Source organism: Protopterus annectens, chromosome 3.part1 (genome assembly GCF_019279795.1).
Source record: "Protopterus annectens isolate FY-2018-M chromosome 3.part1, PAN1.0, whole genome shotgun sequence".
NCBI lineage: Eukaryota > Metazoa > Chordata > Ceratodontiformes > Protopteridae > Protopterus > Protopterus annectens.
In genome coordinates this window covers 1259835099-1259862083 of record NC_056732.1, presented here as the reverse complement: position 1 = coordinate 1259862083, position 26985 = coordinate 1259835099, and the positions used below count along the sequence as shown (strand labels likewise).

At 39.4% G+C, this 26985-nt stretch overlaps 1 protein-coding gene across 1 annotated transcript in view; it reads left to right on the top strand.

The window, feature by feature from the left end:
- ARHGAP39 (Rho GTPase activating protein 39) overlaps positions 1 to 26985 on the top strand; it is a 2618385-nt gene that overhangs the window by 2318487 nt on the left and 272913 nt on the right. The gene's annotated exons all lie outside the window — the stretch shown is intronic.

Below are 26985 nucleotides of genomic sequence, written 5' to 3'. Positions count from 1 at the left end.
TGTCCCCCTGAAGCTTCATCATCCACACACTATTCCTACACCACATCTGTCCTGGACAACACAAACAACACAATCTAACTATACCTATCCATGTGTGAGCAATAACCTATGAATGAGTGTATGTACATGTGTGTACACACACACACACACACACACACATATATATATATATATATATATATATATATATATATATATGCTCTTACATGTATATATGCTCTTACATGTATATTTGCTTGAATGTATATATGGAAACTTAAACATTTATGTACTCTTATTCTGTGCTGAAAACAACACTTGTCCAGTCAGACTATTCTGGCAAACAAATGTTAAATAAATAAATAATAAATAAATAAATGAAAGTGGGACAAAGGCCCAAAATAGGGACATTTTTTAAATATTGCCCTTACAAATTTAGGAACTTGATAGAATAAAAGCTTTTGCATTAGCATGGATTTTCTGAAGGGTATGAAATCCAAAACTCAAATGTCTGCCATTATTTTCTAACTTCAGTCATTAATGATTTGCCACTAATTTGCCAGAAAACTACAATTTTATGAAAAACAGACCAAAAATATGAGGGAAAAATCTGGACATTCTGCAAAAATCTGTACAGTTGAGGTATGAAAAGTATAAAAATACAAAAAATTGACTATAAAATAAAATATAAAATATGAAAAGTATGGTATAAAAGTACACTCCACACTGGCTACTTTGGAGCTCTGTGTCCCTGTTCCAAGTAGCTGACACACACAAACTTGGATATTTGATTTTCACATACACACACACACACACACACACACACACACACACACACACACACACACACACACACACACACACATTTGGGAAAGGCTGGCACAGATTTACCAGCTGTGCCCTCTCTGCTCAGACTGTAAGATAATTATGCTGCCATCATTCAGCTACTCAAAGTCTGCTACAAGGGTACCCAATTATACTGAGTAAAATTAATACTAATACAGATGGTAGAGTCTGACAAGTGCAGCAAGACTTTTAGGAGCCGCCACAGTATCACTAAAATAAGCATAAGTACTCTTAAGAAAAGTATTCTGTAAAAGACCAGCCACAATAAAAGGTATTTAACAATTTAACAATTTAATAATAAATAATAAAGTAGAAAATATGAGAATATTGAATGTCTAGTTACAATAAACACGAGTTTCAATCACAGGAGATATAAAAAAACAACACAGTTGGACAGATTCACATAGATACAGAAAAGCAATACTTAACTTGTCTCACTATATTTTTCTGACTGGCTAAAAAAATACTGTTCCCTGGTTACTTAGATGATGAGTGCTGAGTTGCTTACTACAGCAAGACAAGATGAGGTGTGAGGTTGTGTGGGATATCTGTGAAAGATCTTTCCTTTCATGTTCCAGAAAACAAAGTGCTGCTTTGAGAGTTCCATCATATCTGTCACTAACATCTGAAAAAATCTTTTCGGTGGTTATAGAATGACATCACATCTGTTCACTTGACTCTGGTACAATACATACCACTCAGAGCTTTGCTAAGATCTGTTGCAGCATCTGAAAGCTATAAAACAATTTCAAAAATGTCTACCCTTTCAGGGTAGCAATTAGTTCATCCCTAAGGACAATACAGTAAGATTCATAGTCCTGATTTTCCCAGAGATTTTTGTCTCTGGCTGCAATCAGACCTGTAAGATAAAATATTTATGGCCTAAACCAACCCATGTAATTTTCAACCTATTTTTGTTTAATTAGCTGGACTAAGATTAACCTCTTCTCTTCCAGAATTCTCTGTTAAAACATATAGTTAAAATATTACTGTCTGATCTACATGTATATCTCTTCTCTGTCCAGCAGGACCTACTGTTGCTGCATTTTTTTAACACAAGCAACTTTACACATACTTTTTTAACACAAGCATCTGGACAAATCAGTGCGATAGTCAAATGACATAAAATTCGTTACAAAACTCCAGCTAGTTACGCTGGCATATGTTACACATGTACTGCCGTACTCTCCCTGGCACAAATGGCACTATCTCATATCATTACAGTAGGTATTTTTGCCTCCTTCGATACCTGCTGCACATCCTCATGGAATAAGTGGCAAAAGGTATCAAGATAGAATCATCCAGGATGTCAGTTGCAATTGCTCTCAGTTGGGGTGCACCAGTCCTCCTGAAACTGTATGAGCAGATCCAGAGTGTGAGGAAACTGGTGGTAGTTGCCTTTAGCCAGTTACATTAAAAGGGAGAAACTGGGCCAAAATGGGGGTACAAAAATGATCTTTGAAAATACTTTCTGAATTTTTAGAAGTACCATGATAAAGGAACATTCCTGTCCAAGGGAAGACAAACTATATTGTTCTCCAAGCATGACTGCAAGGATGTCTTAAACAGAATTTTCCCAGCTGTCTGTTTTGAAAGGAGAAGAACAGATCTGTGTAGGGTGTTTCCCACATCTGGACCAAATCCTGGAAGACCTGTCTCTTGAGTTTCTACTCATAAAGGTCCTTCTAAGATCTACTTAGTAGTCTGCCACATCTGACGAGATATATGAGGCATGAAACATTAGATCATGTTGTATGGCTAGCTCCCAGGCCATCATTGCCAACTGGCAAAGAGGGTTTGACCTTGTACTGTTTGATTATTTAGGTACCATATGACTGTGATGTCTGTGACAACTAAAAGAGAACTTGTAGACCACAAGTGGTGAAAGCCTTTTAAGGCCTGAATCACTGCTAACATTTCTTTGACATTTATGTGCTTTATATCATCTGAAGGAACCCACTTGCCTTGCACTTGAACTCCCTTTGACACTGCTCCCCATGCAAAATCTGGCAAGTCAGTCTCTACTGATTGAAATGGGGTCTGTAGGGAAAAAGCCTGGATTGAGAGACATCTGATCCCTCCACCGCTGTAACTCTTATTTCACAAATTCTAGCACTAGTACCTGGAACTCTAAGAGATGCAGGTGCTGGGACCAACAATGTTTTAAGTACCACTGAATCTTTTTCATATGGAGTCTGGCCAGTGGTATCATGAGGATCATTGATGCCATGAGACATAGAATTTTGAGAAACTGTCTTATGGAGGCAACCTCTTGATAAGTCAGGACTTTGTCTTCTGGTAGAAAGGCCATTCTATTTTCTGTGTTCATCATACACCCCTGAAGACAATTCTTTGAGAGGGTGTGAGACGGGACCTCTGTAGGTTCATCTTGAAGCCCAGGTAAGCTAAAATTGTCAACACATTGTTTTATTATTCTAAACACCCGGAAACAAACTCTGCATAAATCAGCAAGTTGTCTAAATAAGGCAGTATGTGGATGCCCTTGGTCCTGCAGTAAGCAACCACTGGTGCCAGGCACTTCAGGAGTACTTGAGGCACAGTACATAGCCCAAAGGATACTTTCAGAAAGGTATTTAAGTAAGACAAAATTAACACTGGTCTCCACAATAGTTCATTTTTGGGTACCAAAAAGATCTAGAGTGAAGTCCTTTTTTTTCTTTTTGTGATGCAGGAACTGGTTCTAAAACCCCAGTTTTCAACATGTGAAGGGATACTGGAGAGACTTGATGTGTCTGGGTTGGCAGGTGAAAGGGGATTTACATTTGCATAGGAGGATTTTTCATCCATTGCCAAGAGTATCCTCTCTAAATTATTTTCAGCACGTATTTGTCAGAGACTGATTGTGGCCAGGTTGCAGGATTGAGCAAAAGTCTGAGGGAAGGGGAAAGGAGAGAAAAGAAAGGACGAATGGACAAGATGCCTGACTCTTGCTGAAATCACTATGTACCAGGGGATTGATTCTTTTTGAGACAGGAACCACTTTTATTTGGTTTGGAAGTATTATCCTCCTGCCATTACTTCTTGGTACCCTGACTCTTATTAGGCTGGGAATTTTGTTTGTTCTTTCCTCAGATGTTGAGAGCCTTTTTAAGGGAGATCCTGGGAATATACACACATTCTAGATATCCTATGCATCAATTTACCTCTGTCATCCCATTGTTTAAGAATCTGGGTAGCATCAGGACCAAACACAAATACAGAACTTAAAGGTGCATTTAAAATCTCATTTTTAAATCCTCAGAAAAATTCAGGTTATGTAACTAAGCAGGCCTTGTCTATACAACAGAAGTGTCTACACCTCCCAAGACACTTCTCAAAGCATGTTTTGAAACCTGTCATACTAGAAACAGTCTCATTCATATAACATTTATGTTCAGCAGGCAAAATGCAACAGTCATCGAAACTGCAAGCATATTGCAGAATAAACCTCCACATAAAACCTAGATAATTTAGAATTCTAAAGATTAAATAACTAGGCTGAGCCAACTTTTTCCCCTGAGAGATTCTAACTTTTTGCCAATATTATCTGGGAGTGTAGGATTAGAAGAAGCCAATGACCTCTTGTTAAAGTTGGGAGCTGGAAAAACTGAAGCTGGGTTAAATAAATGAAGAAAAAAGTGAAAAAATGCAATATTTTCCTGTCAGAACTATGGAATTAAACAGATCAATAACAAAAACATATGGCAGTCCCTAGTGTACAACTCATACAACAGAACTTCTGCTTCCCAGTTTAAGTATATATTTATATATATATATATATATATATATATATATATATATATATATATATATATATGTATGTGTGTGTGTGTGTGTGTGTGTGTGTGTTTAAATATGGGTGGACTGAATTTGCTTTGGTTGACATCTGTTTAGCCAAAAAAATGTGATGAACTAAACAGTTGATCAACAGGTTTGCAAGATCACACACAGAGAAATATGCCCGTTCCCTGAGATTGTGTGATATCAGAGTTAATTGTTGATCAGCACGAGTAGTTGTGTGTCATAGGTTCATAGGTTGGTACTAGGCTATCGGCCCTAGGGCCTATACAAGCCTAGCCATAACAATTCCCTGGTTATTTCTTCCCACCCTATTTACTTCCCTGGACCCCTGTCTAGCAGGGTGACTGGCGTGATCCCCGGGGTGAATTTCCTTTCTCCCATCCAATCATCAAGGTTCCTTTTGAAGAGGGCCAAAGAGGCGCTCTGCTTGACATGTGTGGACAGTCTATTCCAGAGTCTGGGGAGTCTCTGGGTCAGGAACCTATCCCTCCAGCATGTTTTGTTTATTGTGATGACAAGATTTTCAGTCGGTCTTTCAGTGTTGGCTTTGTAAACTGTGGGATTTGGGTGTTTGCAGTGCATCTATATATATATATATATATATATATATATATATATATATATATATATATATACGTGAGTGTTTGTGTGTCTGTGTGTGTTTATATAAATATTTGTTTTGTTTTTAATAAAACAAAAAGATAAAATATATATAATAATAATTATAAAACTCCTATACAGTAAATTGAAAAATACTCTGAATGTTTAGTGAGCTCATGTTTTATATATTATGATGTGTAACAAATGATATCTCTTGCCATTTTCCTTGGTACCTGAATAATTACTGGAAAAAAGGTCTATGTCAGCTTATTAAAATCCAATGTACTGAAAAGGATAATCCTGAAATGCCAAAATGCTAAAATGTTAAAATGTTGAAATCAAAATACTGTCACTCCTACATGTGTATATAGCTGGTCTCCCTGGCCCCTCCCCATAGGGACCCATGTTAGTGCTTCTTTCCGAGTTTCAGTAGTAAGGGAGTGAAATTGTTTGTTATCTTGTTCTGTACTAGCACAGTGTATAAATGTAGAACATGTATACTGTTAGTAGGTATTTTGATTTCAGCATTGCAAAGTTTCAACATTTTGACATTCAGGATTCTGCATTCAGTGTTATGATTTTCAGTATATCACTATTCAGACAAACACATGAAGGCATAAATTATATAATTATTTATATTCAAATAAATTTAATTATTTATACAAACCATGCACTATGCATAAAATACAGTACATCTTTTATTTATATTTATTGACTGATATGTTCTCTCCTACTAGATATACTTTTTCATAGGAAACCTGAGAAGAAAACCTCCAAGATGTCTGTACATTTTTACAATCAAGAGAAAATGTTACATTATATATCAAGAGAAAATGTTACATTATATATATATATATATATATATATATATATATATATATATATATATATATATATCTTACTCAAAAATTACTGTTATGAGAATGACATTGTACAATAAAATGGCTTCTCTGAAGCCTAAACAGACTAATACAATCAAGATGTTATTTGAAATTAAGTATATTTAGCAAGTTTCCAGCATAAAATTCAAATAGTACTGCTTCAGCTGTTGTCACTTTGTGACAGATTAAGATGATATTTTACAAATAGTGTGATTAAGAAACACAACACTTAAGAATACATATCTGATTCTTACCAAGGTAAATGTAGAACATTCTCAGCACATTACACATACAGATCCTTTATCACCATAGCCGTCAGCCTTAAACATTTAAACCGTAGTAGTTCTCCTCAGTATACAAGTGGAAAACCACAATCGCTGAGACACGCAAATACAGACACACCCACGCACACACACACACACACACGCACACACACACACACACACACACACACACACACACACACACACACACTCACTCACACTCACTCTACCCCTACCTCCTACCCACACCTGCACACAATCATGTACTTCCACATATAAAGAAGATATGCTAAATGGACACCTTAAAATACAATTCTAAAGACCTGCTTCTTCATAGTGGATGCTCCCCCTGTACCCTGAATGTTTCAGTGTGAGGCTGAGCTACTTCATCCTCCCGTGTATTTTTTCTGCCAGCAATGTATCATTGCCAGAGGACAAAAGGAAAGAAAAGACTCATAGTTGCAGCTTTCTCTGTTGACAGTAACACCTAAGGGCCTTACAAAATATCCATTACCACAACCTTGTGTACTAATCCTTAAGGTACTAACAGTATCACTAACAAAACAGTCTTCCATTATATGTGCATTCTTCTATTTTACAGTTTCTGGTTTTCATAGTTGTGGTGACAGATGAGCGACATTCCCAAATGTGGCATTTGAAACAATACTGATACTGCATTAGAGACTCGCCTTGTCCATGGTTATCATATAACGTCCAGCACTAGTTGTCTACCTAAGAAACCACTTGCCCCATGCTTTGCTTTTCAGCAAGACAGTACTAAATGAATGAAATATTTGTATTTGATATTCACTTAGAGGATCCATAACGTAAGTCTGAGATTAACAAATAGCTTGCCTCCATTATTTAGTTTTGGAGAAGGGGAGACACTGGGCTGAGAGCTAAGAGAAGAGCACAGTGTTCTACTAAACTGAGTAAATGGAAAGAAGTGCTCCAGTTTGTTCGACACTTTAAGAAGTATGAGTTGCCAAGAAGAAGTCAAGCAGGTGTATCTCAATGGCACAGGTAAACAGTTGGAACTCGAAAGCAACAGTGGTGCGTATCGCAGAGGTACAGCTGCATGAGCTGTATGACTTTGAAGAAGAAGCTGCACTTTTTTAGGACATATTCTTTCAAAGTAGTGACTACCGTTTCACTAAAATAACCTTTACATAGGTATTTGTACAACAGACTTTAGTAATGTCTAAATTTTGGCGTGAATTGCATCAAGATGATAATAAAAGCTGAAAACTTGTTAGTCTAGGGACATAAGTATTGGACTGTAGTACAGTTTCTGTATGAGTATTAGCCACAGGACTTTTGATATGTCAGTTGTGTGGTGTATTCCTGAGCTGGTCATGTGTTCCTCTCATTGGAGTTTGACATTTGTTTGTATGATTGATGTGCTTTTTTTCTGAAAAAATGAACTGGTTACCTGAGCCACATCAGTGTTTACTTGGCATGTAGCGAATGGAGGGCTTTAGGTGACCTTAAAAAAGCCCTGCCATCTGTGTACATAACCATATTCAGACATGCAGGCAAAGAGAGAGCGAGATGACGTACGTAGAAAAAAGGAAGCACCCCACTGTGTAGACCTAATGACGTACGTAGAAAAAAGGAAGCACCCCACTGTGTACACCTAATGACGTACGTAGAAAAAAGGAAGCACCCCACTGTGTAGACCTAATGACGTACGTAGAAAAAAGGAAGCACCCCACTGTGTACACCTAATGACGTACTTAGAAAAAAGGAAGTACCCCACTGTGTAGACCTAATGACGTACGTAGAAAAAGGGAAGCACCCCACTGTGTAGACGTAATGACGTACGTAGAAAAAAAGGAAGTACCCCACTGTGTAGACCTAATGACGCACGTAGAAAAAAGGAAGTACCCCACTGTGTAGACCTAATGACGTACATAGAAAAAAGGAAGTACCCCACTGTGTAGACCTAATGACGTACGTAGAAAAAAGGAAGTACCCCACTGTGTACACCTAATGACGTACGTAGAAAAAAGGAAGCACCCCACTGTGTAGACCTAATAACGTACGTAGAAAAAAGGAAGTACCCCACTGTGTACACCTAATGACGTACGTAGAAAAAAGGAAGCACCCCACTGTGTAGACCTAATGACGTACGTAGAAAAAAGGAAGTACCCCACTGTGTAGACCTAATGACATACATAGAAAAAAGGAAGTACCCCACTGTGTAGACCTAATGACGTACGTAGAAAAAAGGAAGTACCCCACTGTGTAGACCTAATGACATACGTAGAAAAAAGGAAGCACCCCACTGTGTAGACCTAATGACTCCAGGGTCAACTGGGTCAGACTTCTGAGGGATACTAAGTGTTCAGCTGTGACACATGAAAGACCTTGAGAGAGGCAGGCTTTGTAAATTCTGCACGACAGCTCAATTTAAAAATTTTCTGAAATACATCAAGTACATCAAGGGCAGCTGGGGACATGTATGCTCCTGGAGTCAGTCAGCACAACTTATTTTCTGCATTATGTTAAAAAAAATACCAGACATTATTGACAAAGTGTTCACAATCTTGGTCACCCATTGTCAAACTAACAGTAGTCAAGATTCTCAAGTATCATGTCTTTCTGTGTGGAAAGTTTTTTGTTTATTTTTGTTTTAACTGAAGACTAATTGCTGGTGGGCTTTATTCAAGTTGTTAGTTATAGTTTATCCTATGCCAGATGAACTGACAATCAATCATGTAGCACTCAGTGATGACTTTTATTCTGCAGGGTACTAAAAATGGTGGATCTGTCAAATACAAAACCTCAGAGTCAATATGCTGAAAATCAAATAAACATGTAATGTCACAAACATGAATTCAGATGTAAACATGAGCAGTGGACATCTGTTATGGAAGATAAATTTGATTGTAGGTTGGTAGTCAGTTTAACTTGTAAGTAAGAAAACGGTCTAGGCACATTGGAAACGGCTCACAAATAATTTATTATAAAAAAACTCCACACACAAGTGCTTTCACCCTGACACAACGCAGGGCTTTTTCAAGTGAATGAAAACAAAATACAAAATCATCAATTTAAATACCCTTGTTCCTCAAAAAACGCGCCAAAATGTTTTAAGGGTATATACCCTCCCCTTATTTAAAACATCAACAGAAGCAGCTGTGTACATTTTCTTCATGAAATAACAACTTCTATGGACCACATAGGTTAAAATATCGCACATTTCCTAAAAATATTAATAAGATGTTAATGAACCAAGGTAACTATAAAAATAGAAATAAAAATAAAAAAAAACCTATTCAACTACATTAATGAATATATAGTTACAATTTCCTTGCTTTTTAACCAGATAAGGTTTAATAGAGATGTGGTCATTTAAACTTAGGGGGTTAGTTGCATTCAACTTTATTTGCCAATAGGTCTCCCTACAGCACAGCCAGTTCTCCCAATCACCCCCCCCCCAGGGTCCATTGAAACCTGTTCCAAAATTCCAAAAAGAAACCCAGTGTGACTGGGTTCCACATGGAGGTGCCTGTAAAGGGCATTCTTCAAACTTTTTCTCCTAATATTATAGGTGTGTTCGTATATACGTTTACTTAATGTTCTTTCAGATTTCCCAACATAGAAACTGGAACAGTTTCTACACAGGGCCAGGTAAACTATACCCCTAGTCATACAATTACCCTTCTTAAAGTATACAACACTTTTCATATCGTTATTCAACATTACTCATTCCTTATCAATGATGTACTTACAATAACAACATCTTCCACATCTTCTAGTTCCTATACCTCCCTGATGCCTAACATCATTCTTATTCTTCTCAAAAAGTTTTTTTTTTAATTAGTCCCTGTTTTAAAGGCAAAATAAGGTGTCTCACCTATTTTGTGCACAATATCCTGATAAATTTTTAACATTTTCCTGTTTTTTCTCAATCAAACCCTTGATTTCTTGTGAAACATTACTGTATTGAATCACCAGTGCCCTTCCAAAATGTTGTTCATTGTCATCCTGGTGACAAGAGGGGTTTTGTTGAGTGTCTCCTAGTAAGGGAATGTACTTGATACCCCATCCCTCAATAACTTCCATGGCCACCCCTTCTATTAAACTGTTTGGGTACCCTCTGGTGCTAAATAGCCTGGACATCAATTCTATTTCATACAAAAAATCATTCCTCTCTGAGGTCATTCTGGCGGCCCTAGCCATCTGACCTTTTACTATACTCCTCTTCTGCTTCCAGGGGTGCGCACGCGGTTTCAAGTGGACCCTGGGGGGGGGGTGATTGGGAGAACTGGCTGTGCTGTATGGAGACCTATTGGCAAATAAAGCTGAATGCAACTAACCCCCAGGTCTAAATGACCACATTTCTATTAAACCTTATCTGGTTAGAAAAGCAAGGAAACTGTAATTATATATTCATCAATGTAGTTGAATAGTTTTTTTTTAATTTTTATTTCTATTTTTATTGTTACCTTGGTTCATTAACATCTTATTAATATTTTTTATTTCATATCAGTCAGAGAAGGAAATGTGCAATATTTTAACCTATGTGGTCCATAGAAGTTGTTATTTCATGAGGAAAATGTACACAGTTGTTCTGTTTATGTTTTAAATAAGGGCAGGGTATATACCTTTAAAACATTTTGGCGCCTTTTTGGAGAACAAGTGTATTTAAATGGATGATTTTGTATTTTGTTTATATTCACTTTAAAAAGCCCTACATTGTGTCAGGGTGAAAGCACTTGTGTGTGGAGTTTTTTTATAATAAATTACTTGTGAGCCATTTCAGCAGTAGTGTTGTCGCCTCACAGCAAGACGTTGTCCCGTTTGATTCTCAGCTAGAGCGTCTGCTGTGTGGAGGCATGCGTGAATGAGCGTGCCTTCATTGAAGGTTGTGCATCAGGGCTGGTAACTCGGCATGTAAAAATCCACTACCAAACATTAGCAGACCGGAGTTCCACTGTGGCGACCCCTAACCGGGATAAGCCGACAGACACAACAACAGCAATTTGTGAGCCGTTTCCAGTGTGCCTAGACCATTTTCTTATATACAAGTTATTGGTATTTTATGGTTTCCCTTCAGTTTTTGTTTTTAGTATTTATGCAGTTTAAATAAACTACCATTAAATATGTTCAGAAAGGTTTATTATTTCATACATACAGGATGAAAAAATGCCCTCTTTACAGGCTGAGTAAGGACAAAGGAACTGTTGGAAGTGAGTTAATGGCAGAATGCTTCCTAAAAGGTGTCTTATTGCTGGCTAGTAATCATGTGACATGTTTCAACAGATGAAATATCTCAAGGCATATTTGCTTGTGACAGGTTTAATTAAAAATGGGAATTCTGTCATCAGTGCCAAAAAAGGTAGACAGAAATTTCAAACAGAAAGTGAAACATTCCTATTAAGTAAAACAGTTAAAGCAATTAATATTCCCTGAAAGTGGCTTCTCCCTTGGGAAGTAAGTTCATACCCTAAAAAAGAAGAGCATGTCTTGTAATGATCAATTGATCCTGCCTGTAAATACTCAAATGTCAGTCAGACTTAACAGCACATTCATTAACTCTCTGCCTTGGTGTTCTTCTTTGTAAAGCAATTTAATTATCCTCTTTGAGAGCTTAGTAGGCTTGTTTTTAGGGAATGACATATATCTGTTAATACAGATGGTCAAACTGAACCATCAAGATTAATTAATTGATGATGGTCACAGAGGACAAAAAAGGCTCATAAGAGTGTGAATTGGTACATCTTTTCCCAGCTGTAACCTTTGAACATCCGGTCACCTTTATCATATATTTTAGTAATGTGAGGTTTATGGCCCAGTATTTTGAGTGGGGATCTGTGGTAGTGAAGAAGTATAGGTAACCTGTGAAAGTGATGTTCTGTTTTTTATTTTCCTTATGTAGTAGTGTCACCTTAGTTTTACGTAATCCTACTTTTGAATCACTTACTTAGCTACAGCAGGTAGAATGCAAAATAATATACCTGAAGGTACAAGTTCTAATTCCAGTACCAGTGCTGTGACTCAGTGAATGACAGAGGTCACTTTAATGAAAGCTGAAGAATTCACAACAGCTCCCTCCCACAAAACATGACAATGAATTATACTCATTTCTTCTGCACCTTAAAAGAGAGTAACACCCCCTATCTCCTCTAGTCTCTAAATCATATTGGAATGCAAATTTACTGTGCAAATCCACATTCTGTTGCCTGCCCAATGACTTTAATGTGGTAGAGTCTATGTAGCATGTTATTTATGTGGAGCCTGGAGCTTGACATGTGAAATATTTTGGTACTGTAAGATTATGGAATACGTTTTACAGTGCATGGCAGAAACAGTCATCGCAAAGTTGAGTTTCCTAATCTTACAGTACAAGATATTTTTGTAACATATGATACAGATCTCCACAACTGTATCTATCTCTTTCACTGACCGATTAAGGCTGCAGTATGGGGCCAGTCTCCCTTTTTACTCCTGCCATCTAGCCTCATTAGACCATCCTCACTTCAACTTCTGTATATTTGCATCTGAGGCATCGGATTGAACATCAGGCTTGTTTCCTTCAGCCTGTTCTACACACAGTCAAGCCAATTAGTCAGTAAGCCACAAGGAGCAGGAAGCCAACAATTTTAAACATAATTTAAGTGGTTTAGGTCAGTGGGCAGCACCACAGGAAAAATACATATGGTCATTCAGTTGTTCCTGTCATTCATGGTGACAGCAGTAGCAGGAGTTGGGGACTGTCTCCGTAGACCCAGGAGGCTTTTGAGAGGATGTTCAACATCTGTAGCAGAAGAAACTGTCCAGAAAACAGCAAAAGCAGCAGGAATTCTTAGACTTGTCACCAACATATCAATCTTACTAAGCCACTGAGAAGGACTACACACCTTGAGGTGGTAGAAAGCACTGTATTCAGACTGAAGCTCACTTTTGGGATGACTGGAACCCTTGCAGATAAATATATATATATATATATATATATATATATATGTATGTGTATATATATATATATATATATATATATATATATATATGTGTATGTATATATATATATATATATATATATTTCTTTTTTTTTTTTTTTTTGGCCCACAGCCAGATATTGTTTTTCAACATTATTTAATAATATATACTGCATACAGCCATAATCTATTCATGCCATTTTTGGCTTGATATGTTGACATGTATTTCTGCCACTTTCCTGTTGATTGCTCGTTGATATAGTCTTAGAGAAAGTTGAAATATGTTACTATAGTCATTTTGTTTCTTTCACTTTCCTCACAATCTAACATCAAAGGGACAAACACAGACAGAGGGCCATATTTCTGGAAAGGTTGGGAGACATGTTAGCTGTGCAAGTGCAGGGTAATTACATAGGTTCATAGGTAGGTACTAGGCTATTGGCCGAAGGGCCTATGTAAGCCTAGCCAGCAAGGTTAGCTTACGCCACCCAAGAAAGTTATTTTCCTGTGCCACTGTCCAGCAGAGACACAGAAGTGATCCCCGGTGTGTATTTCCTATTTCCCATTCACTCATCAAGATTTTTCTTGAAGACTGCTAATGAAGAACTTTGCTTGACATAGATGGGTAACTTGTTCCACAGTATAGGAAGTCTCTGGGACAGGAATCTATCCCTCCAGCGTGTCCTGTTTATTGTGGTGACAAGGTTTAGGTCCCTAGAGCGTGTAGCTCAGAGGTATTGGGATTTCTTTAGGTGCAGCATATCCAACAGCTCTGGGTTTGACATAGCTTTATATGTTAGGCAGAGATCACCTTGGAGTAGGCGATATGCTACGGAGTAAAGCTGGAGTTTTTTGAGGTGGTCAGTGTAGGGCATTTGTTTGAGGCTGGTAATCCTCTTTGTGAGGTACTTCTGTGGCCTTTCCAGCTGCTGCAGATTTCTTGTGAGGTACATTCCAAAAGGGGCATTGTACTCCATAATGGGTCTAATGAGTGATGAGTAGAGGGGAAAAATGACCTCTTTTTTCCTGGATGAGAACCCTTTTATGATGAGGTGTGCCACGTAGAAGGACTTCCTGACTACTGTGGCGATGTGACTATCAAAGGAGAGACTACTGTCCACCTGGGTCCCAAGGTCTCATATCACGCATTGTGTTAAGTAGATTGCTGCCTGTATGGTAGTTCATGGGAACAGAGGTTTTACCAAAGGAGATGACAATCCATTTTTTGGCATTGAGCTTGAGGCCGTGCCTCTGACACCAGGCATCTATCTCAGTGAGGTCCTTCTGTATGATGTCCACATCATTTGGGGACTCTCCTATGGCTCCTAGTTTGCAGTCATCTGCGAACTTCATTAGCCAGAGGCCTTCTGTGTTAGCCTGTACTTCAGAGAAGTAGATACCAAACAGGAGAGGTCCCAGGACTAATTCCTGTGGTACTCCACTTGTCACTGGTTTAAAGTCACATTTGGAGTCTGCAACTTTTACAGTGTGGGTTCTGTCAATGAGCCATTTGGCAACCCATCTTGTGATGTAGGAATTTATACCTAGTTTAGTGAGTTTAGCTATAATTCTAGAATGGGGGATGGTGTCGAAAGCCTTGGCGAGGTCAAGATAGGCTGTGTGAACCACCTTACCCTCATCTACGGCTCTGGTGACTGCCTCAAAGAAGTCGATCAGGTTCAGAAGCCATGATCTGCCTTTCACAAACCCGAACTGGGTGGGGTCCAGAGTTTGGAGGTTGCCAATGTCTTTGTTTATGAGTTCCATGATGATACGTTCCATGGCCTTGCAGACAAGGCTCATCAGGCTAATAGGGTGATAGTTCCAGGATCAGTGGTGGCTCCCCCTTTGTGGAGTGGGATAACGGTTGCTGTGCTCCATTCAGTGGGCAAAAAGCCTGATGTGAGACTATGATTGAACATGGTGCTTAGGTGGGGAGCCAGTCCGTTCTGAATTTCATGTAAAACGCAGCCTAGGATGTTGTCAAATCCCATGGATGCTGTGTTTTTGGTTTTAGAGAGTGCAGCGTTTAACTGCATATATGTGATTACAGGGACTTTGCATTCTTCCTGCATAGATATGGGCCCTTTAGGGGGTGACAGTGGGGTAAAGTTAGCACTGAACCTATCTGCCATGATGTTGGCAATATCAGTTGGTTCTGTAATTTTAGTGCCGTTGTGCTGTAACTCAGAGCAGATCTGTGTGTTACCATTGAGATTCCTGATATAGCTATAGAATGTTTTGTGGTTGCCCTTAGAATCAGTGGCAATTTTGTTTTCGTAGCTAGCTTTGGAGGATCTTATAAGGGATCTCAGCTTCTTACTGAGGTTGACCAGGGAGCACCTCCACTCATGCGATTTTACTCTCTTTTGCAACAGTTTCTTCCTTCTGTTGTAGAGTTTGTTTATGGCAGGGAACCACCAGATTGGCTTCCTTTTTTGGATAATAGTGTCTTGGTTCTGTCTGGGATAGCACGATCCATCCACTCGTGTAAGTGCTTATAGAGTGCATTTGTGTAGTATTCAGCAGTCGTAACTATATTGTCCATCTACATGGGTGTCATGAAGTTCACCACTTCTGCCTGAAGAAGCATGAAGTTGGCTTTGGAGAATTTTTTTACCATGGTTTCCTTAATGGTGGGTGGGGGCGGGATGTGGATATTTAGGGTGATTAGCTTATGGTTAGATCTGACCAACGAGGAGTTGACTTCAGGTGTGGAACACCAGTCACTCATGTTGGTAATGACTGCATCTAGGATATTGTTGCCCCATTGCGGTTGTGGATAAGTTGATCCAGGGCATTGGGAATTTATGAATTCCAGAAAGCTTTGAGCGAAGGAGTTGGTACATGAGTAGTTTTCCCAGTTAATGGTGGGTTAGTTGAAATCACCCATTATTAGGGTGTTTGGTTGAACCCTAATATTTTCCAGTATATCAAGAAAAGAGGAGTGGAAATTCTGGGGCATGATGGGGGATCTTTAACAAGCTACATTTAGATTGCAGTTTTTCCCAGAGTTAGTTGCACTTGGATAACCTCGGATGCATTATATTACGCAACTAGCCTGGAGGTGCGGATTTCCTTAATGAATATGGACACACATTCGCCTTGGGTGTTCTGGTCCAGGTTAGATGGCTGAAAAGTGTGGTATGAGTTATAGCCTGATAATGCAGGGGTGGTCTCTAGAGCCTTGAGCCAAGTCTCAGTCACTGCACAGATATCGATGTTCTCCATTTTAAGGAGTGCCTCGAGTGAGTGTATTTTGAGATTTAGACTTCTAGCATTGAGTAGCACTACCCTCAGTTTTTACTTACCTGTTCTGTTACAGTGGTGAATTTGTCATTTGAACCTTGCCTAAAAAAGGCACTATAGGGGTGGCAAGAGCCTTAGCCAGTATCTGGAATCCCAGGGGTGACAGGTGCAGGCTATCTCTGGCAAAGCATTGTGGTCTGTCTACCATGTCGTCCCAGGCAGACAGATGTTGGATCCCCTTAGAATGACACCAGAAGCTTAGCCAGTTATTGAAGTCAATCATTTTGTCCTTGTACTGCGGTATCATTCTGGGCGATGGCAGGATGCTGCTCAAGGCTAGGGTCACAACCTGGGTTACAAGATTGGAGAGCTTTTCCATGTCTCTTTTCATGTAGTCCAGGGAGGTATGTTTCAGGTTGTTCACACCAACATGGACAGTGACAGAGTCATATTTGTACTTGTTGTGGAGTAACCTGAGTGTGTGGGTTATTTGGCGGATCCTGACTATAGAGTCACCTATGACTAGTTTGTTGGGTACGTTGGTTTGCCTTATGGGCTGTGGTTTTTTGGCACACTGAGTCTGTGGGTTATGTGTCATTTGGGTTGTGTTGGGTGGTGGAGGTTGCTTGCGTTTCTGCTTTTGAGGTCTCTGTTGCTTGAGCAGATTGTTATTGAGAACCTCTATGAATGTTTTTGTGTTTCTATGTGTGGATTTTGGTGTTGTAGGTTTAGTGGGATTATGTGATGAGTGTGGTGTAGTGCAAGTGTTTACCTTCTCCTCTTGACTGTCAAGTTTAGTCTTGGTTGGAGAGAGCTTTACCTCCAGTTTGGCTAGATAAGTACATCCCTCACAGGTTGTGGTGTTGGGTGGTAGAAGGAGAGGGTTGTCTGTGTACATGAGGCAATTGCTACATTGCCTCAAGATGCCCATATTCATCAGATAGACAAGAGAGAACACTGGTAGCTGACCCTTGGACATGCCTGCATAAAAAACTACTTTCCTCTAGAGAGGTGAGGAAAGTGAGTATAAGAGCTGTTTTTCTCTAAGCAAGTGAGAAAAGTAAGTACAAAAACTGATTTCCTCTAGGTAAAAAGGAAGGTTGAGTGCTGTAGTTATTTGTAGCTTATTTAATGCTAACAAGTTCTGAGCAAGTGCTGAGCATGAATAAGCAAATTCAAGTGCTAAAACTAAGAATCTGTACCTGGATCTTGTGGTAGATAGGCTACCTAGTGCTTACCACTCCCACTGATAAGCTAGAATGCTTCCCTCCAAAACAGAAAGGCTTGGGGGGCTAAGAAGCTTACAAACAGTCCTGGATACAGCAAATCTGTATCTGGACTGGACTAGACTAGTTACAGGAAAGGTGGGAAACAAGCGCAAACCCTGGCTTTTAAACCAGGAAGTTGAAATGGATGGAAAAACTGCCCAAACGGCCAATAAACTACAATTTCTGGGCTGGAAACCACTCTAGTGGTAGATAGGCTACCTAGTGCTTACCACTTTTTTTTTTTTTACACTTGGCTGTATAACATGGCTACCCACAGTAATCGCATTCATCTATTGCAGTAGGGATAAATGCATAAGTGCTGCAGAGTCTAGAGGTCAGGTCCTGTTAGTGGGTGTGTGAGTCTGCGTATGTGAGTGGCTACATGAGTGAGTGTATGTCTGCCTGAGTAGTTGTGACAGGGTACCTTAGGCAGAGGTGGGTGAGGTATGTGTGTGTATATGCATATATATATATATATATATATATATATATATATATATATATATATATATATATATATGTATAGGTCTACTTCAGACTGTCAAAATCCCTGATCATTGAATCACACATCATCGAAATGAGTACAACAAAATCTCATAGCATCGAAAACCAACATCATCAAACCTGACTTCATAGAACTGAAGGTACTTCCTATTTCTCTGCAGCAACACTATTAAACAGAATGGAGATGCTGTACATGAATTCCTCACTGGGCGACTCTCAGGTAGATGTGAGTGTGCCGTGGGTGTTTACCCTCATCTGCAATGTAGTGCGATCTCAGAGTTGGTATATTTAATTTGCAGGGGGTGTGGGGGCACAGGGTAGTGTAGCCGCCCTGCAAAATTGTAGGATAGGATACTTTGAGTTTCCAGTGATTTGGGCAGTGGGTATGATGTAGGTGGAGTTCGTGTACTTTTGTTTTATAGTCTGGGGCTGCTTTTAATGAAGTCACGTTCGATATTTACAGTTTTCACTGCTTTGCAGTTTCGCTGAATTGGTCTCAGTGATATGTGATTCTATGATCTGGGGTTTCGATGGTCTGAAGTAGACTCACCCATATATATATATATATAAGAAATGAATATGCATGTGTGTGTGTGCTTGGAGGGGGGGTGAGTTGGAATGACTGTCAAACATCCACACACTCCTGCACACACTCCTAATAAGTAAAGCTTGCAACATTGGGTCAGAATGGGACAACTAGCCACAAGAGGTAACACTGCAGTCATCGGTTAGGGGGGCCATTAGCCACCATAGGTTCATCCGTGATCACTAGGGTAACAACTGTAGGGGCCTTTTAAATCTAGCCATGCTTCGCAAATGTAACTGACAAGTTTTGGTACCCTAGGGTTATTTTCAGGGATATATGAATGGGCTTGGGCATGGGCAATCAAGCAATTTTAGGCTGCCTCTCTCTAGCAGAGACGTAGGTGCCAGAGCAGTGGTAAATATCTGATTTTCACATACATTGATCCAAATTAACTTTGAATTGGGTTAGCAAAGAACTCTGTTTCGCATGGGTATGAAACCTGTTCCACAGAAGGGGCTAGTCTCTGAGACACATACCTATCCCTCCAACATTTTTGTTTTTGTTGCAGATGAGGATTAGGTCCCTATATTTGGTATTTTTTATGCTATTTGTTTTGTGGATGTGCAAAAGTTCCATCAGATGGAGATCAGAGGATACCTTGTAGATCAGACATAAACTGCCTCTCAGCATTCTGTAGGAGACAGAGTACAGAAATATGCCTTTTAGGCAGTGCTCATAGGACATGTTGTTTATGCCCTATATCCTTTTTTGTGTTTTTGTGAGGAACCTCTGTGGATGCTCCATTTGTTGCATATACCTGGCCAGGTGCATACCAAAGGGGGTATTGTGCTCAATCATTGGTCTGGTGAGGGTTAAATATAGCAGAACAGTGCCCTTCTTGGGCCTAGGTGCCATATACATGCTTGTAAGTTGCACAGCAGATAATGCTTTCCTTACTACCATAGACATATGATGGGCAAAGGCTAGGTTACTGACTATAAGCATTCCCAGATCCTTGAGCACTGGGTCTACCCTTAGTTGGGAAAACTTTTCAGATCTGTGTCAGGGGGAGACAGTAGACACCAGAGAGAACTTCTCATGCCTTGTTGCCGTGATGGACTCAAACATTATGAGTATGGAGGGAAACACTAGACAGATGGGCTAAGTTCACTTTCCTTAATGGCACTCAAACGTTATGGGGATGAGGAGGGCACCAGACACTAGGGAGAACTTTTCATACATGTACAGCATGCCTTAAAGGCACTTAATTAAATGTATAAAAATGCTGTGGAGAACTACTAGATACCAGGTATACTATTATACACAGTGTGCCTTAAAGCACTAAAAAGGACTCCAACCTTGTAACCTCTCACCTGCCACAGAGGACGTTATTAGCCCAGTGTGCCATCACAAGACACCAGGGATGAACCGAACAAAACACATAAGAGTTAAAAAAGTCATCTACAAAGTACATACATCAAATGTCTGAACCTGTGGTTCCTCTCATACTGAGAGGATTAGTATTGCAAAAACACATCATCAGTAGGGTAAAACTAACTTGGCTCACGATGGTCTAAACTTAGCTCATGTTTCCTATTAGTGGATGAACAATCCAATGCTTGGTGAATTCTGCTTCACAATGATAGGAAGAGCTGACATTGAAGGATCAAAAAATGACATCGCTATGAACGCTTGGCTGCCACATACCAGTTATCCCTGTGGTAACTTTTCTGACACCTCCTGCTTAAAACCCAAAAAAGCCAGAAGAATCATTCACATAGGAGAATTTTTAACCCTGTACAGTGAATCTTTGAATTAACCCCACTGCACTAACTGATACATTAGTGCAGTAGGCGTTATCAGGAGTGGCCTTAGGTTAACTGGTACCCTAGGCAAAAGGGCTCCGTGGCACCCCCTACCTCACCACCCGGTGCCCCCATCCTGGTCTACCCACATTAAATACTGGAAAAGCGCCCCTGCTAGAGCGGTGCCCTAGGCGGCCGCCTAGTTGGCCTATGCCTAAGGCCGGCTATGGGGGTTGTTTAACTTATATTAAAGATCTGAGGCATTATTCAATTGCTACAGCATTTTGTGATTTATGAAGGAGAGGGACAAGAAACATTAAACGTGCCTCTTAACTGCATAGTGCAGTATATCAAGACAGTCTCTAAATAAACAAAATCAGGAACAGATTTGAATATCCCTCCTAGACTCATAAAAAATTGCTGGTTTACTGTCAAAATGTTGGCAGCAGTTATGCGAACTTGGATGGTCAAAAGGCTGTTTTAAAGTTCATGTAATGCCGATCTGAAATATGTTCAAATCCACAACAGTGAGTGCTAGTGTGCATTCGCTGTTGTGAGGTCGACATTCTGATTGGAGATCAGGAAATTTACCCTTTTCCTCACTGTAGTGTGATCTCGGATTTGGAATATATAATTAGCAGCGGGAATGGGGATGAAGGGGTCTTGCCCCCTGCAAAAAAACATTTGTAGGAAATCACCAGATGTCAAGGTAAGTTGGGTAATGTCAATAATGTTGAATTCAAATTATCGACATTACTACTTTCATTTTGAGTGAACAATGTTTTCATTTCTGACTTTTTTTCGAGTAAGCCATTACTCAAACAACTGTGTTTTGCATTTTGATAGTAAACCAGATTTACTAGTTTAATGATTTTTGCACTACCACGGATTTACTGAAGTATGTGAAGCGTGAAACTCTAATGTCTGGTATTGATGACTGACTGAAATTATCAGTGATTTACACGGGCATGAAAAAGGAGACATCAGGGACGTTTTGACAACAGAAGGACGGGTATGGGCTATATGGTGTGTGTGTGTGTGTGTGTGTGTGTGTGTGTGTGTGTGTGTGCGTGTGCGTGTGTGTGTGTGTATGAATGTATGTATTGTGTATGGGTGAGTGGATGAGGGGGATGTCTGTTCTAACACAATTCAGCTGCCACCACTTTTAACTGCTAAGCTGCACTTGTAGCAGTTAATAGCATTTCAGCGACATACAGATTAGCTGATAATGAGGTCTTTCCTCATTGCAGCTAATTTTTCTCTGAATTGTAAAATACTGCATCACAGAAAAAGGCCTATTTGCTACAGCCCTTGACATGAGTGGTGGTGCTCTTTCTGAATCCCTGATTATGTGTATTTATTCAAGAATGCTGCGGAGAAACTGGAATTAGTAGATACCATTTCCTAGGAGAAATGTGCTATCAAAGCTCTGTTGTTGCTACAAACCATTTCATTACTGTATTGCAAATGAAACAAAAGAAAGTAAACAGAATAATTTTCATGAAAGTTACTATGCAATATACATTCAGCCTCAGTGTATGGGAATCAGGCAAAACACTTGAAATTCAGGGATGTGAAACCTGAAAAATCAGGGACACCTCATTAGCATAAAATGTACACACACACACACACACACACACACACACACACACACACACACACATATTCACATTTGTTCCGTATTGAACTGTTGGCACTTGAAATTCAGAATACCGAAAAGTTAAAAAAAAGACCGAAACCCCATAGAACAGCAAGTCTTGAAAATTGCTCTTCTCCTTAAAACTTCTTTTTCCAGTGGGGGAAGGTCTCCTCCCATTGCCCCCCCAATGTTATATATAGTAACTCGGAGATCTCCATACCTTGGAGAAAAGGTAATATTTGAGAAACAGCATCTCATACTGGTATATACAAATCCGAACTTTCGGCCACTCAGTCTCTGCGTTTCCAGACTCATTCTAGTAGGTCACAGCACTTCAAATGGTTACCCACAAATTCGTTATGTGACTAGATTATCTGAGAAAATGCAGGCAAATCATTAAAATACTTGTTGAGAACTCTCTAGTGAAATAAACAAAAATAGGAGTCAGACACTGGTAAATGTTACAAAAGTAATATACACATATAGTCTTGCAGACAATTTTTTCCTTTAGGCTCTTGAATGAAACTCTTTGTTATAAATGGTTTCAAAGAGCATGCACACTGTCTTATGATGGATTCACTTATATATTACTGATCCAACTTTGAACAGAATAAAGTGAGACAGTTGCCAGAGAGTACTTTCTATCAGTTTTATACAGCACAATCAGAAATAATGACATCACTTGCATTCATGTTTATTTAATTATCACCAGTCACAGTCTTACCTCAGGCATCATGTTTCCTCTAGCAGTACTCAAAAGCTGAATGTACTACATTTCTATTGTATTCTTCTTTTTATTAACACTAAACTTTATGAACAGCCTGCCATCTTACTTCTTGTGCATGTAATTTTTGCAAAGCACAGGCAGTTAGTTCTGGTGCTCACAAATTAGCGTACAAAAATCATCCTGAATATCAACATGGTTTCTAGCTTTACTCAGAGGTATTTTTATGTTATTTATTTAACATCTCTTTACCGGGAAGTTCTGACTGGGACAGAGAGCCCATTTTCAGCAGCGGCCCGGCAGAAATGCTCCACACATGTTTTTTTTGGAATGCGGGAGGAAACCAGAGCTCCAGGAGAAAAGCCACACAAATGCATGGAGGACATGCAGACTCAACACAGAAGGCACCCCAGCTGAGAATTGAACTGGGGAACCTTTTGCTGTGAGGCAACAACACTAACTGCTGCACCACCGCACTGCCTACTTCAAAGGTACTTTGAATTATACAACTAACATCGAACCAAATGATAAATAAAGTAGTATAGTCATATTCTTCCTCTACTGTTGTCTGTATCAGGTGTACACACACACACACACACACACACACACACACACACACACACACACACACACACACACACACGAGTGTGCACACTCATGTATACACACTGATTCACATACTCACACATGTACACATGCACATACACACACACTAGAAAAGTAGAAGTACTCAAGCATTGAAATACAATGAATTGATGCCAGCACTTCAGACAAAAACAAACATACCAGAACATAAAAAGTATCAAATGCTCAAGTGATCAAAAAGGTCCTTTTCCAACCACTTAACACAAACCCTAACACTAGCTAATATCAAATTCATCTGAATACCAACAGTGTTAGGGAACTAATTTTTCATAAGGTAAGATCTGGTGTAGTGCCCCCAACCCTGCCTTGCTAAGGTCTGTTAATCTGTTAATCATAACCATAACCATAACCCTGCTCAATCCACCACTTTTCCTGATAGTACAGAAAACCCTTTCCTAACACTACCAATAAACTAGACAGGTACATGCCACACACAGCATCACCCGTGCACAATATTAAAAGTATCTCCTAAATTAACTCTTACTCTTACCCTAACCTGCAAATACATATGCATGAGTGCATATATGCATATACACCCACACATACAACACAAAATCTGTACCCTTACTTAGCCCTTGAAATAACAGTAACCTGAAAGCACTCACACACATCCTCAGTCACATTTCCTGTAACTGGAAATATTTAGACTTTTTGCTTTCAGTAAGACAGTCACCAGTGAGTGCTTTTCCTCGCCCATACAAACTGTTGAATGAACTGATGTTTGACACACGGACAGATACTAGTAAGTAAATATATATATATATATATATATATATATATATATATATATATATATTTATATATATATGTGTGTGTGTGTGTGTATGTATGTATCGGGTGACAATCAGAAGGTCGAAGTGGGTTCAGTCGAACCCACTTCAGTCGAAGTCTGGAGGCCAAACAGCGACAATGTCGAACCCAACATTGTCGAAGTACGAATCGTGCCCCCATCTCGACCCATGTTAAAGCCCATTCCAAGGTTTACGATGAGTCATTTCGACAATGTCAGAATTCAATAATGTCAGTTTTGTGGAAAGGGGTCGATGATCCCATCATTCGATGGGATCAGGTTCGACCTTCTGATGGTAAACCATATGTATCCATATAATATGTGTAGATATATAGATTTAGTTACAAATAGACATAGATAACAGATAAATTCACAGAAAAAAATTAGGTGACATTGCATTTGTCTTTAAAATTTACTTGCCACTATACATGGTAACATCAGTTCTTCTGACTAGCCCTTTCCCTTTAAACAGAATTTTTGTGTTTTTCTTCTTATTTATATTTTCTGTGGAACATCTCATCAAAAATTAAAAAAAAACAGAGAAAAACCCCATCCTGTCTAGTTCTTCAAGAAGATAGTACAGTGAATAAAAAGAAGTATATGAAATTTAATGAAACCATTTGCACTTCCTGTTTCGTCTAAATGTTCACCAGGAACACAGTCACACTCAGTGGCTGTCAAATGACTGCTGAAAAGTTTTATTACTGATGAGCACACACACACACACAAAATATAGAGGAGGAAACTGATAAAAGTATGCTGAATAAAATACCATATCCTAATAAGATTTGCAGAGTTGCCTACTTTTACTTCCATCACTGCCATGACTTTCCTCTTCCTCTGCCACTAAACACTGTTCATGCACAAATCCACCCTTGGGGGGCGTTGCTGACAGTTCTAAGCTGTTGAGTTTTCATTCACAACAGACTCTTACAGGGACTTAACTCTTACAATATAGGATAATAATGGATGTGCTGGAATTCCCAGGCACACTGTTCAAGCTATTTGTAGCAATAACAAGGGTCTGTTGCAAAATTTGAGATGGAAGTTGTGGACAACACAGACATAGCCACTAAAATTACATCTGCAATCTGTGGTTAGTGCTAAGCACTGCATGTAAAAAATTTGAGAAAAATGCAATACTGGTCAGAAAATCAAATTGCCTTTGTGCAACCTAAATGGAACATACACACAAAAAATGAACAGTTGTGAGACAAGTTGAAAAATGTCTGCAACAAAGAACATTCCCAAGTTTTTATGTATCAGGGACAGGTGAAAGATAATGCAAAAGTGTCACGTGGAAAATAATAGTTTCATAGGTTCTTACTAAGCTCACAGCCAAGGAGAGTGTTGACAAACGTAGCCACATCATGTAATTGTTGAGGGACTAACTATGTCCCACATTAAGTAGAGTTTCCTGATGTTTCCCAGGGGAAAGTTTGCAATCACCCATCCAGCCATCTAGATTGCTTTTAATGATTGCATACTCTGCGTGATATGTAAGGGCAGCCTATTCTAGAAATAGGGAGATATCATGGGTTAGGTATCTGTCATGCCATCTGATGTTGTTCATATGGCAGTCTAGATTTAGGGCTCTAGAACAGGTGTTTGCTTTACCGCTGATTTTGTTTAGGTGAAGGTGCTCAAAGAGTGCTGGGTCATTCATAAGAGGGGATACCCCTCAGGAGTTTGTATCATACTGAGTAGAGGAACAGAGCTTTTAGTTGGTGAGTGTACCTAAGGGTACTGAGATATGCGCTGTTTTTGGTGATGAAATACTGAAGTCTCCTAAGCTGGTTTAACTGCATTGCAAAGTTGATGCCGGAGGGGACATTATATTCCGTGATGGGCCAAATAAGGAAGAAATATAGTGGGCTGTAATATCTTTGCATTCTGAAGGGATAGCACAAAGAATAAGATGTGCCAGGTGGGATTGTCTAACCACCACAGAGATTTGGTGGTCAAATCGGAATCTTTTATCAGCATGGGTACCCAAGTCCCCAATGACTGTGTCAGATTTAAGTGAAATATTATCTGTAGGATAACCAGAATTGATGATAAATTTACCAAAGAAAATTGTGTTGCATTTCATGGCATTGAGGTTAAGCCCATAAAAATACACTTGGCATTTGCTTGGTCCAGTAGGGAATCTGAGTACAAGAACGTGATTTCACTTCTGCCCCCAGTTTGCATTCATCAGCAAACTTGGTTAGGCATTGCCCTTGAGGTTCACTTTCATGTCAAAGAGTGATGAGGGATTAGGAAAAATCCCTTTGGGACACCACAGTTTTTTTTTTTTGTCTAGAGCAAATACCCTAACCATCACAGGATCATGGGAAATACAGAGCAAGTTAGCCTCGTGGCCATTTACACCATGCCAGTACCCACATTTACAGTGTGCCTCCGTTTTCAAGAAAGGCTAGGCCAGTCTAGCCGAAGGTGAATTTGTGAATATCCATCCAATCAACTAGTTTCTCTTTGAAGGAAGATAGTGTGTCACACTGCTTTATTTGCAGTGTGA